Source organism: Tympanuchus pallidicinctus, unplaced genomic scaffold (genome assembly GCF_026119805.1).
Source record: "Tympanuchus pallidicinctus isolate F22 unplaced genomic scaffold, pur_lepc_1.0 scaffold11, whole genome shotgun sequence".
NCBI classification, from domain to species: domain Eukaryota; kingdom Metazoa; phylum Chordata; class Aves; order Galliformes; family Phasianidae; genus Tympanuchus; species Tympanuchus pallidicinctus.
The window spans coordinates 1872005-1887367 of NW_026294627.1; the positions used below are offsets into that span (position 1 = coordinate 1872005).

Consider the following 15363-nt stretch of genomic DNA (forward strand, 5'->3'; position numbering starts at 1 on the left):
CTTTTGTGATCTCCAAATCCGAGGGGGAAGGCTCTTCCAATAAGCAGAACACAAGTCACATTTAATTAAAATTTGGTTAAGTGTGGAAACAATGTGCTGATAAACCACCGATGCTGAAGTTAAGTGCTGGCAGAGCCTGTTTATGGCTTGTTAACCCACTGTTCTGGGGATGGGATTCATTAAATCCTTCCTCTGTTTAATATTAATACAGAATATTTCTATTTATGCTGAGTATGCTCATCTCCTCCGTCTCTGTTCTCCTGCCACCCCGTTAAAAATCTCTTCTCAGGGATCTGGAGGTATCTCCATGTTCTGGGGTTTGTAGGATGGTGCTTGTTCCCAAGTCTTACTGGAGTTAATGGAAGAGGGGAGTCAGGAGTGGGTATTTCAGTAATCACCTCCTAAAAAGAGAAGAGCTAAAGGACATTGACTTTTCAGAGGTGCTGGCCTTTCCACCCTCTGTGAGCCCCAGTGAGCACCATGACACAGATAGGCATATAGTATTTAGACCCAGAACCAAGCATTTGGCTAAAACCTCACAAGGCCTTGGCATGGATTTGGGGGAGTGCACTGTGCTTCATCTGCACTGTACGTGTCTGGAAAAACTGAGGTCTGGTGGAGAACAGATACCCATGGCTTAGGTGTTAAAGTATCTGTTACTGCCACTACATAGCACTGATTTCACTGAAAAAAATTACAACCAGATACCAACATGGTGTTATACCACTGATGAAATGAAATGATGTTATTTCTTCTTCTCATCACCTGGCTGCTCACTTTCAATCTCATATGCAGACTGCGCTCTCCTGTTTTCAATCCCAGTGGCAATTCAGAGTGCATTTCAGTGATCTGCCTCCTCTCTGACTTCTGCACCTAAACTGAGGTAAACTCTCCCAAACGTTTTGTATTCAAAGCCATAGCTTGTCTGAGCCACTTATAGACTGTATAGTGCAGGGACACAGTTCCCTTTGGGGAGAATGGAGAGAAGATGTGAACAGACAAAATTTTGAGCAGAGCTGGGCCTATGAAGGGGTGGTAGGGTATCCTGCAGAGCACATTTTCTCTCTTTTTCTCCCATTCCTGTTTCCCCAGAGTGAATATCTCAGACACTTGTCTTTGCCAGCCCATCCCCAGTGCCTCTCTTTGTGCCTTAGAGCATACTAAGCAAAGAACGCAGGCCTCGAGGCTTGTGGTGGTGGGGAGACTGGTATTATACAAGACATTTACTTCAGGTCACTGGCTGCACATAAAATATTCAAAACTACTCAGCCTGCATTAACATCACACCTGACTGAAATGCAGCCTTCCATAGGTTTGCATTAGTGTTTTGCTAATTAATACCACCAGCAGGAGGAAGCTTGGGCTGTTCAAGGAGTTTGGCACACTCGTGATGTGGGGTTGGAACATACCCTTCCCTGAAAGCTTTGCACCAGCCCATAGGAGAGGGCTGCAAATAATCTTCAGCCCCTCATGCTGAGACAGACTGTGAGAGCAATGACAACAGTGTTTTGCATGTCTACAAAAGTCTGATTTTCCAAATGCAACACAAACACAATATGCATTTCCCCCTTACTTCAGCTCAGGGTAGTGGAACCTTTTCTAGCCAAACACAGTATCACAGAGTCTTTTGAGTTGGAAGGAACCTTTAAAGGTCATTTAGTCCAACTCTTTTTACTGCAGTAGCTCAGATGCCTCCAAATGCTCTTGGACACTAGTTACTAAATATGTAAGTCTGCAATGAAAGAACTGGAGTTCAAACATGCTTAGGACACTGAGAACATTTCTTTGCCATGAGCGTTAAACATGCAAAGTATCTGGGCTCCTTAGGTGCTTAAATCATGGATGTGAGGCAGTATTTTGAAAATACTACTTGCTGACTAAATGTAAGAGAATCTAACATAAACCTCATTGGAAGTCAGTCAAAGTTACACTGTGAAATGCTTAAGTCATGTGTGCACAAGGACTCCAGCGTTGCTTTCAGAAGTTTTTACTTTGCATTTGGCATTGAGACACTGATTTGCACAGCTCCTAGATGCAAGGGAGGTAATATCATACTACCATGCCCATTACAAACAGAAGGGATGGTGCAATTATTGGCTTGTTCAAGGGCTGCAGCCCAGATGTGTGCTTTCTGCCCTTTTCCCTGATTGCCAGACAGCATTGCAATGGAGAGTGGGCTGATCAGGGTGGTATGTGAACACATAGGATGTGTCAGTTACTGCAGTACTAAAGCTGCACTGGAAAGAAAGAAGTTGGTTTTCCTTGGCTGACCTGATGAACAAAGTCAGGGGGAGGATAAAGGAAACAGCAGATATAAAATTGAAAGCTAGATTTATGATGCTAAAATTCCAACAAGCTGAGAAGAAACGCCTAAGAAAATACTGTTTGAGACTGCTGGTACTTCAACCCAAATGAGAAAAGTATTGCTGTGGTCTCTACTGCTTCTCATCAGTCTCACTAGGGGACTTCTCTAGTGTTGGATTGGAGCACCTCCTCAGCTTACTAGTTTGCATTCTTTATTCATGTGTGCTGAAATTTATACCTCAAATTCATAGAATCACAGAACGTTTAAGGCTGGAGGCACCTCAGGCTCCCAGCCCAGACACTCGGAGCAGGGTGCCCAGCATCACAACCAGGGCTTCTGGAGCTCCCCCAGGAGCAGCCCCCAGCCCCTCTCTGCTCACTGCACACAGCAGTGCAGCCAGGTGTCCTGAGGGACATCCTGGGCTCCAGCAGTGGGCAGGAACATTGGCAACTCGGAGGGCTTCTCCCCTTTTGACTCCAAAAGTCCATAATAACATTTTAAAGACTTTCCTGCTGTCTATTCAAGATTTTCTCTTCTGTGCGAGGATATTAATCAGTTTGAATAGTAGTGGACTTTTTTTTATGTTTTGTTATTTCTAATTTCACAGACAAACAAGACACAAAGAAGCATAGTGAAGGGTCTGCATGTACATGTGAACTCTGTGACCAGCACAGGACCTCCAGGATATCCTAATGTCTTGTGTCCTGTCTTTCAGGGAAATGACAGCTCATGGAAGATAAGATCTTATCTACAGGCTGGGGAAAAAAAAAAAGAAAAGAAAAAAAAATGAAAGAAAAAAAAGAAAATAAAAAGCAGGGACAAAAGGAAGCTATTTTGAGTGATATTCAGAAGCCTTCTTGGAGTTATTTAAAGGTGTGAAACTAGGATAATGGAGTGACATTCAAAAATGGTGAAGAGATTGAATAAAAAAAAGCTCTTTCTGAAAGGCAGAGTCTCTGTGGAGACAATCCTATGAAAAGGGATGGAAAACCCATGGGGATGTTTACATCTGGACTGAACCATTTCTCAGACAGTGTGCTGTCAGGGAACATGTGTTTATGGCCTGCAACAAGATCTGAGCCCAATCCAGAACTGCAATGCTGAGGATGCTTGGGGGTTCATCTCCTACTTGCAGGGACCCCAATTGAGAGTGCAAGCTCCAGGTTGTGAACACACAGCATGGGACACATAAGTGTGCATCCCCAGGCCCCAAAAACTGTAATAGAGAACCTCAGCTGTGAAAAACACTTGTGAAGAAAACTGCTTATGACAGTCTCCCTAACATGCAGTTTAATTATTTCTGACAGGGAACCAGGAGCCAGGAACTCTCAAAACTAAATCTTCCATTTAGCTGCCAGTTTTAGGATAGATGGGAACCATTCAGTATGAACAGCCCTACTGTGCACATCGCGCTGTATGCATCAGCCCTTATAACACGGAGCTCCTAAACGCTCACAGATATCTCATAGGTGATTAAACTGCCTGAGAAGCTTTTACTTTATTTGGTGGCACTCAAAGAAATGAACAAAATGGATTTCAGATGAAGTTTGCACTCAAATCCAGGTCTTTCCGGGTAGCTGAAGGCTGATTTGCAGCCTACTAAGGCTGATTTGCAAAAGAGGACGGGTGAATCGTTCCTCTGTCTATCAGTCCCAGAGATAGAATTTGCCACCTCCGTTCTTAATACAAGATGTGTTTTTTTTGGTACATTTCCGAACTCCATTGTTAAAATTAGAGGACATGATTAGCTAACATCTGATCTATGTGAGCAAATGAGAAGAAAAGCTGTTAATTCTCCCATACTAGTGTTCACAGACTTGCTGGCTGCATTACATTGCTCTGCCTATTTAAGCTTAGTGAGGATGCAGTGCTTGTGCATAAAAGCACTGACTGTTAAATATTTTCACACCAGCTGTTCCCAAAAGGTGACTAAGTATTTCCTTTCATCTCTAATCTCTTTTACAGTTTGTATGAATAGATTAGCCATGCTTTATACCTTCCTAGTGGGGCATTGTGTTTTACTTCTTATCGCCATCCAGCCCATGGAGCCTTGGAGTCTCTTGGAGGAAGGGGATCTTCTGAGCAAATTGGGAGTCTAGCAAACTCTGCCCAATTCTAAATGTGGATGTGAATCTCACTGTTTTTACAAGGCACAATCAGCCCGTGCACCTCTGAAGGAATTACCTAGACTTTGAGTTTGGAGTGATTCATCCACGCAGATTCTTGGAAGAAGATAATTCTGTTCAGGGATTATAGAATCACAGAACCATTAAGGTTGGAAAAGATCACAAGATCATCTAGTTCAACCATCAACCCATCCCCCGTGCCCAGTAACCATTTGCCTCAGTGGCATGTCTGCTCTTTTCCTGAACCCTTCAGGGATGGTCACTCCACCACTTTCCTGAGCAGCCTGTGCCTCTGTATTTCCACTCTTTCTGAGAAGACATTTCTCCTAATACCCAACCTGAACCTCCCCTGACACAACTTGAGGACATTCCCTCTCATCCTATCACTAGTTAAGTGGGAGAAGAAACTGACCCCCACCTTACCACACCTCCTTTCAGGAAACTGTAGATAGAATAAGGTCTCTCCTGAGGCTCCACTTCTCCAGACTGAACCATCCAAGTTCCCTCAGTCCTTCCCATTAGATTTGTGCTCCAGACCCCCCACAGCTCTGTTGCCCTTCTCTGGTCACACTCCAGGGTCTCAATGTCCCTTTTGTAGAAAGAGGCCCAAAGCTGAACACAGCATTCAAGGTACCAGTACACAACCAGTGCCAAGTGCAGAGGGTTGATCACCTCCTGCTCCTTCTGGCTCCACTATTGCAGATGCAAGGCAGGGTGCTGCTGGCCATCGTGCCCACGTGGGCACACTGCTGGCTCATGTTCAGCTGGCTGTCAGCTAACAACCCCAGATGAAACAAGAGCTTTGATCTCTCCTTTGTCTAACAGGATTATGGTTATTTTTCATGCAAATAATAAATAAGATTTTATTTGTCTTCTGTTTCAAGACCGACTCTATTTCACCACTGCTCGTCCCAGCTGGGAACCTGCCTAGGAGAACAGATTACTGCCTGCTGGTTACCTTTTGCACGAATGTGTTGGGTTGTTGTTTTTCTTTGCCTTATCCCCTCAATATTTGAGGAGAGACATCTTCCCTCTGGTCTGTAAAGCTGCCTCAGTATTGCTCAGGGCTTTCTTAAAATCTGAAACCACCTTGGAAACCCATCAAAATCTTGACAGTGGCCACTGATACACCCTAACTGCTGTGTATTGCAGGGACCAAAATTGTGTTCTGCTTTTGCTCTGCCTCTGTCAGCATGTCTCTGGCTGTTGTTGTTTGCTTAATGCTTATGGATCTCAGCTATCTGAGGCCAGGATTATGCTTTGTGTTCTGCGTTTGCACTGTGCTAGGTGTAATGAGGTCACAGTCCATTAACAACAGCTCAGAAATAAGAATACTAAAGCAATTATTCTTACAAATAAAAACCTTGTACCTGATTTTTTCTCTTTTTTTTTTTTTTTTAATTTTGCATATCATGCTAAAAACCCAACTCGCTTAAGAATAAAACATCTGCTGTGCTGCCTTTGATATTTCAAAAGAAAAATGGGAAAAGAAATCTATCAAACACTAGCTACCAATGTAATGCTTTGTTCATTGCCCTTTTTAATTGATACAACAGACGTGGTAGCTTCCAACACAGGATGCAGAGTAATCCAGACTTTCATATTATTTTCACATTACATTAAAGAATTGGGTTGAGAAAGAGGGATAATGATGTCAATTTGTGCTTAATTTATGGCAAATCCATTTTTACATGTTTACCTCTACCCTAAAATCCTAAAATTGGCTTGACAACAGTTTAAAGCTCTCCAGCTTAGAGAACAGCAATGCAGATGAAATTTTTCTTTAGCATTCATGTGATGCAGAATCAGAGATTTAGCAGCTTCTGACCTGCCTGCTAAATCCTTTAATAAATATGGATTTAGTGCTAAAATATTAGATCAGGTGAAATTGCTCAGAGCTCCCTGAAAACTGGGGCAGTTCCACTGACCTTCAACGCATTAATAGAAAATTTAATAATTAAAAATCTGTCTTAACTGGGATTTTCCAATTCTAAGTTGGCTCATCCGAGGCAATTTCCAGGCTCAGATTTTTCCAGAAAAGAAGCACAGGAGGGAGGCACCTCTCAGAGCTAAAAGGCAATAGTTGGTGAAGTGCTAAGCCTTGTTTTCTCAACCTGCCTTTGCTTTAGAAGGCAAATCAGGGGGAGTTTCTGGAAAGCGTCTGATAGAGAGATATGGATGGTGAGAAACAAAAGATCCATAATCAGCATGAGTGCTAAATACATGCTTAGTAATGAAACATAATTTCCAGTGTGATGAAACTCTGGTTTATGTGATTTGATAACTCTGGAGTGAACTGCTGAACTGCTGGGTTGAAACTGAAGATAGCACAATGCTAATTAGCTATTCAAAACATCTTAAAAAACATTGTAATGAGAAGTTCAGATTGCAGAGCAAGGCAAAGCACAAAAAGGGAGATCTGAATTCTCTGTCCTTGCCATCCCAGCGTGCCATCCAAGCATGGAGTTCTCTGAAGAGCATCTCTCTCCACTAAGCACTGGGAGCAGGCCTGCAGTGCGTGGATGTCACTGCTTGAAGGTCATTTCTCTTGTCCTTCAGAGCTTATGACCCAAAGCAAGGTCTGCATAATTTAATGCCATTATACAAATGAAGTGTTGACTTTTTGTTTTTAAAATGTATTGATTAGTTAGGTAGTAGTAATGTGTAAGTGATAATTATTACCTCGGGCAATAAATTTAAGAGCTGTACGCAAGATTTTTAATGCCTTTATACAAATAAGCTGTTTACTTTCTCTTATTTAAAATATATCAATTATGTAAGTAATACTAATCCTTAATTATTATTTATATCACTAAGCAGAAAAGCTGTTTGCTTTTATAAATGCCGTTGAACCGCTGCTACTGGGACAACTTTCTGCCTTTCCACCCTGCCCAAGGATCTCAGTTACACAGCTCAGAATATACCTGTAAGGTAGTTAAGGTAACGGTTATGTCTTTTCTTTCCATGAATGATGAAATTGAGATTAAAGGATGCCCTCCAGAGACAGAAAATGAATCCATCAGCTCTGCTATCATTCCTCACTGGGTAAAGCTGCAGCAGGGCTTCCAAGGGTGATGTGGGACACCTAGGTTTTAACCTGCTGCTCCTGAAGCCCTTCTGGAGCATTTATGCAGGACCAAGTTTTGTGGAAATGCCTGATAAAAGAAGGTACCTATCTGTCCTTCAGCCAGGCACAAAAGCTTAATGCTGCTTCAGCTCTTTCCCTCACTCTTGTCTCGTTATTCAGATCTTTGCTTGCATAAGCAGCCTTGTGTTTAACTGAAAGGTTTCTGCAAATCCCTTTCTAGGTGTCATCTCTCCAGGGACTTGGTTCAGGAATCTCAGTGGCTCTGAGTTAACTTTGAGATTTAAAGTTCTCAGAGCTGCTGCTCAGCCGGTGCTGGGCAGATCCAGGAGAGTTGCCTTGTAAGTGCCCTGGGAACTGCCTTTGAACCCTATAAGGAGCAAAGAATGAGTTGGGTTTGGTCATTTCCATCCACTTATATCTGCTTGTTCAAGACTGAGTCTTTTGTGCTGTAAATGTACAACACCTAGCATAGGGGGAAACAGCAACTGTGAGCATAGGAGTCATTAGCAATCCCCATAGCAATGGATCTTAGCCATCCTACATGGCTGCACAATGTACAGTGGTACAGCTGCCATGAATTTAAGAAAAAAAAAATCTCCATTCTAAGTGCAATTTCAGCTTGCTCCATATTTGCATAAAGGTTTTCCAGTTTCCATCTGAAATGCTATGACTCTGTGAGATGAAATTCCATTAAACTGGTCTGCAGTCTTTTATCTGCCTCTATTTTCTACACTATTTATACCCATTTTCATCCTTGCCTTAAATGTTAGTGACTGACCATCACATTTTGTCTGTGGCATCTCCTTTATAGCTGTGATTTACTTTTGTATTCCTGTCAATCTTCCCTTTATTTATTATTCTGAACTTTATTTGAAACTGTGTCTTGCTGTTGAATAGCAGGACATGAAATGCCAGGTACTGACAGCCTTCAGTCTCAGAGCTAAGATCTGCTGAATGAAAATAAATATCCCAAAGTACAGGATCATGTTTTCCTCTTTGAAGTTGAATTAGATCTCTGCACTTTCCAGGATGTGAGTTAAAGCTTCCCAAAGAAGAAACAATTCCTACAGCATTAAATGGCGTTCCTAAGATGGATTCTTCTCTAGGCTGATGTTAATTTCCTCCCAGTGTCCATAAAGAGATCATTTGACAGTAAAGCCTTTTGCTCATGCTTACAATCATTAAAAAGAACTAATTTATTTCTTAATTCTGTGCAGTTTGGTTTTGTCTAAAATAAATTTAACAGCACTTTCTAATGTGTGTGCATAAGTAATTACAAGATTTGCTTGGGCTTTCCTAACTCTGAGCTCAGCACTATACAGGTTTTTGTTTTACCTCAGACAACTTTTTACTGGAGAACTTTAGGAGGAAATATTTCACACAAGTGGTGGTGAGGCACTGGAACAGGTTGCCCAAGGAGGTTGTGGATGCCCCATCCCTGGAGGCATTCAAGGCCAGGCTGGATGTGGCTCTGGGCAGCCTGGGCTGGTGGTTGGTGACTCTGCACATAGCAGGGGGTTGAAACTGGATGAGCATTGTGGTCCATTTCAACCTAGGCCATCCTATGATTTTATGCTTCTATGAACTTTGAAACATCACTGTTATTTCTCCTTGCTTTGTCAGAAAGAGACACTGAACACGTACTGAATGTGTGGAGCTGACATATCCAGAGATGTCTGTCTATCCATGGAAATGGGATGTATCCTCTATGCTGCCAATATGCCTCTGCTCTGGTCTGGAACATTTTTCCTTTATGGAGAAGAAATGCTTTCTCCAAAACCCTTCCAAATTTTTATCTGTCAAGCTCATTAGAAAGGTGCTCATTAGTACAAATTGTGACTCGTAGGGGGCAGATAAGTAATACTAAATCCACTGTATACACTTCAGTCAGGCTTTTATATCATGGATTACCAGTCTTCAACCGCCATTGATACACTGCATGATGATCTCTGGTCTTAGGTTACTTTATTCTAGGTTATATTACTCTATATTACTGACTGAGATATTTTCCCCTAATGTTTCATCTCATCCATTTTATACTGCGACAAAACATGACTTCAGAAAGCTGGAAACACCCAGAAACACATTGCAGAAGGGGTATCATGTTCTAGACAACATGAACTCCAGTAGGGTCAGATCATAGGGTCACAGTGGCAGGAACCACTAGCACCAACATGGAATTGACTTAATGCCAGTGCAGAAGCCATGCCATGGTAGGTAGGACCATCCTTTCCCAGACAAGTAAGTGAAGTTAAAGGGAAGAGTCTTGATTTAACTCCATCAGGGTAGATGACTACACACAAGTATCCATCTTCTTGATATGCCAGCAATATCATTATCAAAAGACGAAATATTCTGAAGCCATGCTCTAGACACACTAAACTGTGAGGACATCTATATGGTCAAAAGATTTAAGTCTAAAAACTGTAAGGCTCCTCCATTCAAAAATAGAGAAGTAGCCAAAATTTGGTCATCAGAGATGCATACGTTTTCACTGATACAAGCAATCAAGCAGATTGCTTAGCCGTCCTCAAAACACAGTTTTAACACTGACTTGATTTAGCCCTGGAATGTAGCAGCTTGTTGTGGTGCTGTAAATCCTTTATTCTTTATATTACCCAAGTTAACCTGGGTAACATGGTCTGGTATATCATGCTGTTTTCAGCCAGAAAAGTCCACAACACAGAAGGTAATTGATCCAAATAAAAGAACTTTTGAGCTCATGGTGTGACTGCTGAGGTCACACTGGAAGTAGGAAAGAATGTTGAACTAAAACTGGAGTGCTGGGAATTAGCTCTAATTATCGTAGAAAATAAACAGTAAAATGGAACAGATTCCTATGGCCCTATGAGGGGTCCATAACTTGGAACTGATGCTAGAAGAACTGATATGAGAGAAAGAAGCCTAAGGTCATTGAAGACTTGGGACTGCTTCTCACACCACTGAACCTACACTGTTCTAAGCCTGAGACATGATCTAATCAGACCAAACATTTTGTGATCTAATGGCCAGAGACAGACGATGACTTCACCACTTCCACTGCTTTTGGCCAAGTTTGAAACGAAAGCTAGAAGGCAAGTTTTAAGTTCCTTCAGTCTCTCCCTTGGTCCCTGTATCAACACTGCTGTGAGAAGTGGCTAGAAGTAAGATTCTAAACAGATCCCAAAGATGAGAGAAGTTTGATGGATCTCTGGTTGCCCAGGGGAATGAGCTAAGCCTATTTTTCAACGATCAGGCTGTAAGTGTAAATTCATGTTTGAAACACAAGCTGCACAAGTCTTACGAGGAGCAGCTGAGGGATTGTTTAGTCTGGAGAAGAGGAGACTCAGGGGAGACCTTAACTACCTGCACGGAGGTTGTGGTGAGATGGGGGTTGGCCTCTTCCTGTGTAACTAGAGATAGGACTAGAGGGAATGGCATCAAGTTGTGCCAGGGGAGATTCAAGTTGGATGTTAGGAAAACTTTCTTCTCCAAACAAGTGGTCAGGTGCTGGAATGGGCTGCCCAGGGAGGTGGTGGAGTCAGCATCCCTGGAGATATTCAAGAAACACGCAGATGTTGTACTGAGGGACACGGCTTAGTGGGAAGTGGTGGTGGTAGGTGGAGGTTGGGTGCACAAACTTGAAGGTCTTTTCTAACTTCGGTGATTTTATGGTTCTATGATTCTACTTTCTGTTTTACTGGGAGATTTTTCCCCCACCTTACCATGTGGGTTTTTTGTTGTTTTTTTTTTTTTTTCATCTACCAACCACAAAGATATTCTGACTTTTTTTTGAAGAAGTGGACTCCCAGCAAAAGTAACTGCAGCTCATCTCAAGTATTACCTTTTTTTTTCTCCACCACGTGGGGGTCTCTACACCACAGGGAAAGGGAGTGAAAGGGTATTCCTGAATAGTTTTATTTCATATGTTTTGGCTTTTTTTTTTTTTTAAATTATTATTTTTAATAATAAAAACCCTTCAAGACTTTAAAGGGAGAGTTCACCTTGGGAATGGATAGGTTAAAATCTGCACTCAAAATCCAAATGGCATCAAACACTTTATGTTGTGCAACGATGAGTTTCTTGTTAACACTTTTGTGTTTTGCAATTCACTTATTCCTTCCCAATTCACAAAGCAGAGCCTCTGATAGCCTTGTGTATGAGCTCAGTGCTGCACATACTTTATTTCCTCAGAGAGAAAACTTCTCAGCACACAAATAAAATGGGGAAGATCACAAGTTCACAAATCAGCATGCTATGGTTCTGGGAGGCTGAGGATGAAATCTCTGCTGGTACAAAACATTTCCTGGCTTTCAATGACTATTAAGAGACAAAGTAAGGCTTTTGGGAATAGGTTTGCAACTTGAGTATTGAACCAGATCAGATTTTGATGCTATCTAGTGAAGTCTACTTTTGAAGCCCATAATTTCAGTTGCCCCAGATTAATGTTTCTCACTGAACTCCAAGAGATATGAGCTTACACTGGCATACAGATTGTTGCTCATCTTTCCCTTAAGTCATTAAGATCTAAAATACATGGATGTTCATCAGTTTCATATGGCATATTCTGAAGTTTAGTTCTCTTGTTCTCCCTTGTATGTATTCTAAACCTAAGAAAAAGACATACCAGTGACTCCCCAGGCATTAATGGGGAGCAACCCTCATTCAGAGAGGAACAGACCTATTCCATGTGACAGCTGATGTAACATCCAGCTTTTACAGAGACATCCTTACCCCTAAATGAAGAAAATGATGTTCTAGAGGGGGAATTATGTGAACATTTTTTGAGGATGGATTTTTTATCTTGATGGCCATGGGCATGACATGAATTTAACATGAGACTTTGTTTTGTAAGGTTGACACCAATAAGCCCAAGGAAATCAATTTTTATCACACATATTGTGTTAACCCTCTTGCTGTTTGACCAATGGGATATGATGCTGTCTGGTAAGATATATGAGAACTATTTTTCTGTGTGTATGTGTGCACAGGCATGCAATAATCTGCACAATTTCAGATGGGAAAAGGCACTGGGAAACAAAGATGCATTTGCTCTGGCTTTCCTCTTTAAAAGTCCATTCCTTTTGGTCTCCTTATCTACTTACTAGAATATAGAAAATACACTTAATTCAATGAACTGCACAACTTTATGGTAGTCTATTGGGTGCTTTCCAGAATATTTTCTCCACTGTTAATTCTTACAACAAAACTAGTACTAAAAAATCCAGCCACTACCATTAGCTGATACAAAATCTTAAATCTAAATATCACTTGTAAAGGGGCATGAATTGACCCATACTCCTACAAGCAGCAGCTTTTCCATTGACTTCAATGTGCTGTGCAGTGAATTTAAAGCTTTTTCCCTACAAAGAGAAAGATGGGTACGTGCACCATGCTATTTTCACTTTTGATCCAACTTTCCAGACTGTGAAAAGCAGTACAGCCATGGAGGACTGCTTTTCAACTGGTGGATAAATAACTGGTCTTCTGCCTGCCCAATGGAGACCCGCACTGCTTCCCCACTGCAAAGAGGCTGGGTTTATCTATGCATATCTGCAAACCATTGAATCACAGAATCACAGATGACCCAGGTTGGAGGCAACCTTAAAGAGCATTCAGTTCCAACCCCTTACTGTGGGTTGGGTTGCCAACCACTAAATCAGTCTGCCCAGGGCTTCATCCAACCTGGCTTTGAATGCCTCCAGGGATAGGGCAACCACAGGCTCTCTGAGCAGATGTGCCAGAGTCTCGTCACCTCCAAGTAAAGAATTTCTTCTTGACATCTAACCTAAATCTCCCCTGTTTTAGTTTAAATCCATTCCTCCTTATCCTGTCACTATCATACCACAGAAAAAGTCAGTATCCCTCCTGCTTTAAAGTATCCTTTATTACTGGAAGTTCACAACAAAATCTCCCTAGAGCCTTCTCCTCTCCAAGCTGAACATGCTCAATTCTCTTGTCCTCTGCCACCTCTTTGTAGATACAGTCCAGAATAGTGCTGGCCACTCCAGGCTGCAAGCACACTCTGCTGTCCAGCTCATGTCCAGCTCTTCGTTCGCCAGAATTCTCAAGCCTTTCTCAGCAGGGCTGCTCTCAATGAGTTTTTCTCCCAGTCTGTACTCATACCTGGGAACGTCTCAATCCAAGAAGCAGTACCTTGCACTTGGCCTTGTTAAACCTCATTACATTCTTGTGTGCTCACTTTTCCAGCACATCCACCTCTCTCTGAATGGTATCCCTCCCCTGTATTGTGTCAACTGCACCACTCAGTTTAGTGTTATCAGCAAACATGCCAAGGGTACAATCAATGCCACTATCACAGAATCACAGAATCACAGAATTGTAGGGGTTGGAAGGGACCTCCAGAGATCATCAAGTCCAACCCCCCTGCCAAAGCAGGTTCCCTACAGCAGGTCGCACAGGTAGGCATCCAGGCACTATCTTTGTCAATGATAAAGATGTTAAAGAGCATTGGTCCCAAGATGGACCTGGGGGGCACCATGTATGACCAGCCTCCACCTGGACATAGAGTCATTGTCACCAACCCTCTGGCTGTGAACATCCAAATAGTTTGATCATTATGTTGCAGATGCGATCATTACTGTTTTTTAACAGGTCGCATAGGCTAAAGAAGCAATTTTCTTTTTTTCTTTCTTTTTTTTTTTTAATGTTAAATGCCACAGCTCTGTAATTGCCTCTCTCCTGAGGAATCTGTGATCATGATGCCTGCTGTGACTTCTGCAGTTATTTGGCAGAACTGAGGAGCTCTCAAAAACTGAAAACCAGACAGCTCCAAAGGAACATGAATTACCCAGATATGGAGGCAGCTAAATCAATGAGGACTCAATTAAGCTTTCTTTCAAGGATTTTCACTTAACTACAACTGGAACAGTCTTCTGCATATGTTTCTCTTCTCTAGGACAACTGTTCTGCTAAATTGGTAATGCTAAAGGAAGTTTTAAGGCAGCAGGGGATGGCATGAAACTGAACTTGATCAAAAAACATCAAGGACATTTACAACATTTCCAGCCACAGTAAGTGTGGCTAGGATAAGTGCCTAAAATGTTGGCAGTCATCTCTAGAAGTGAAATGTATAAATCCTAACTGAGTGCTGAAGACCTAGAAAACAAACTCAGATGAGCAGGGAGCTGGGGTTGAGACCCTTTCGCCCTGATCTCCAGATTTTCTGTTCCAGGCATGGTGGTCAGACCACTAAGAAATGCTAAGGGGATGGATGGTGAGAAGATCTGTCTCCCTCTCAAACTGTGCTTCGGCACTCAGTGCTTTGGAAAAATGATCGATGAACACTAAGAGTCAGGCTGTGAAATCTCTGTCATCCCTTTGGATTGCTCCTACCTGTTCATTCTTTGCTTTGAGATGATGACTGCCAATAGCATCTGCATTGACCTGCCCTCCTTTGGTTTAGTAGCTTGTGGTACTAATAGGAATGGGAGGGTGGTTGGACTAGATGATCTTGCAGGTCGTTTCCAACCTTGTGATTCTGTGATTCTGTGACCTGGTCACTGGGATTCTCTCCCAGGAAATTGAAGATATGTCTCTAGACACTGGAGTAACTCAGAAGCTGAGAAAAAGTTCTCTGCAACACTGCATCACAGTTAGAGAATCAGCATTTCTTACAGTAAATTGTAAATGTGTAAATATCTTTGTGAGTGTAAACCTCCTGAAGTCTGGCAGCAAATCGATGGACAGTAGTATTTCCTAAAAGTCACAGAGGAGAACAAGGGCAGTCATAAACTCAAATGACATGTACTCAGAAACACTGCTAGCAGCAGCAGAACTGGTGAGAGAAGTGCTGGATGGGATCAAATTACTTAATTTCATGAGATACAAGCATGTGAACTCAA

At 42.1% G+C, this 15363-nt stretch overlaps 1 protein-coding gene across 6 annotated transcripts in view; it reads right to left on the reverse strand.

Annotated features, from left to right (window-relative positions):
- The window catches only part of TENM4 (teneurin transmembrane protein 4), an 810928-nt gene that overhangs the window by 122311 nt on the left and 673254 nt on the right, over nucleotides 1-15363 (reverse strand). The window lies entirely within an intron of this gene.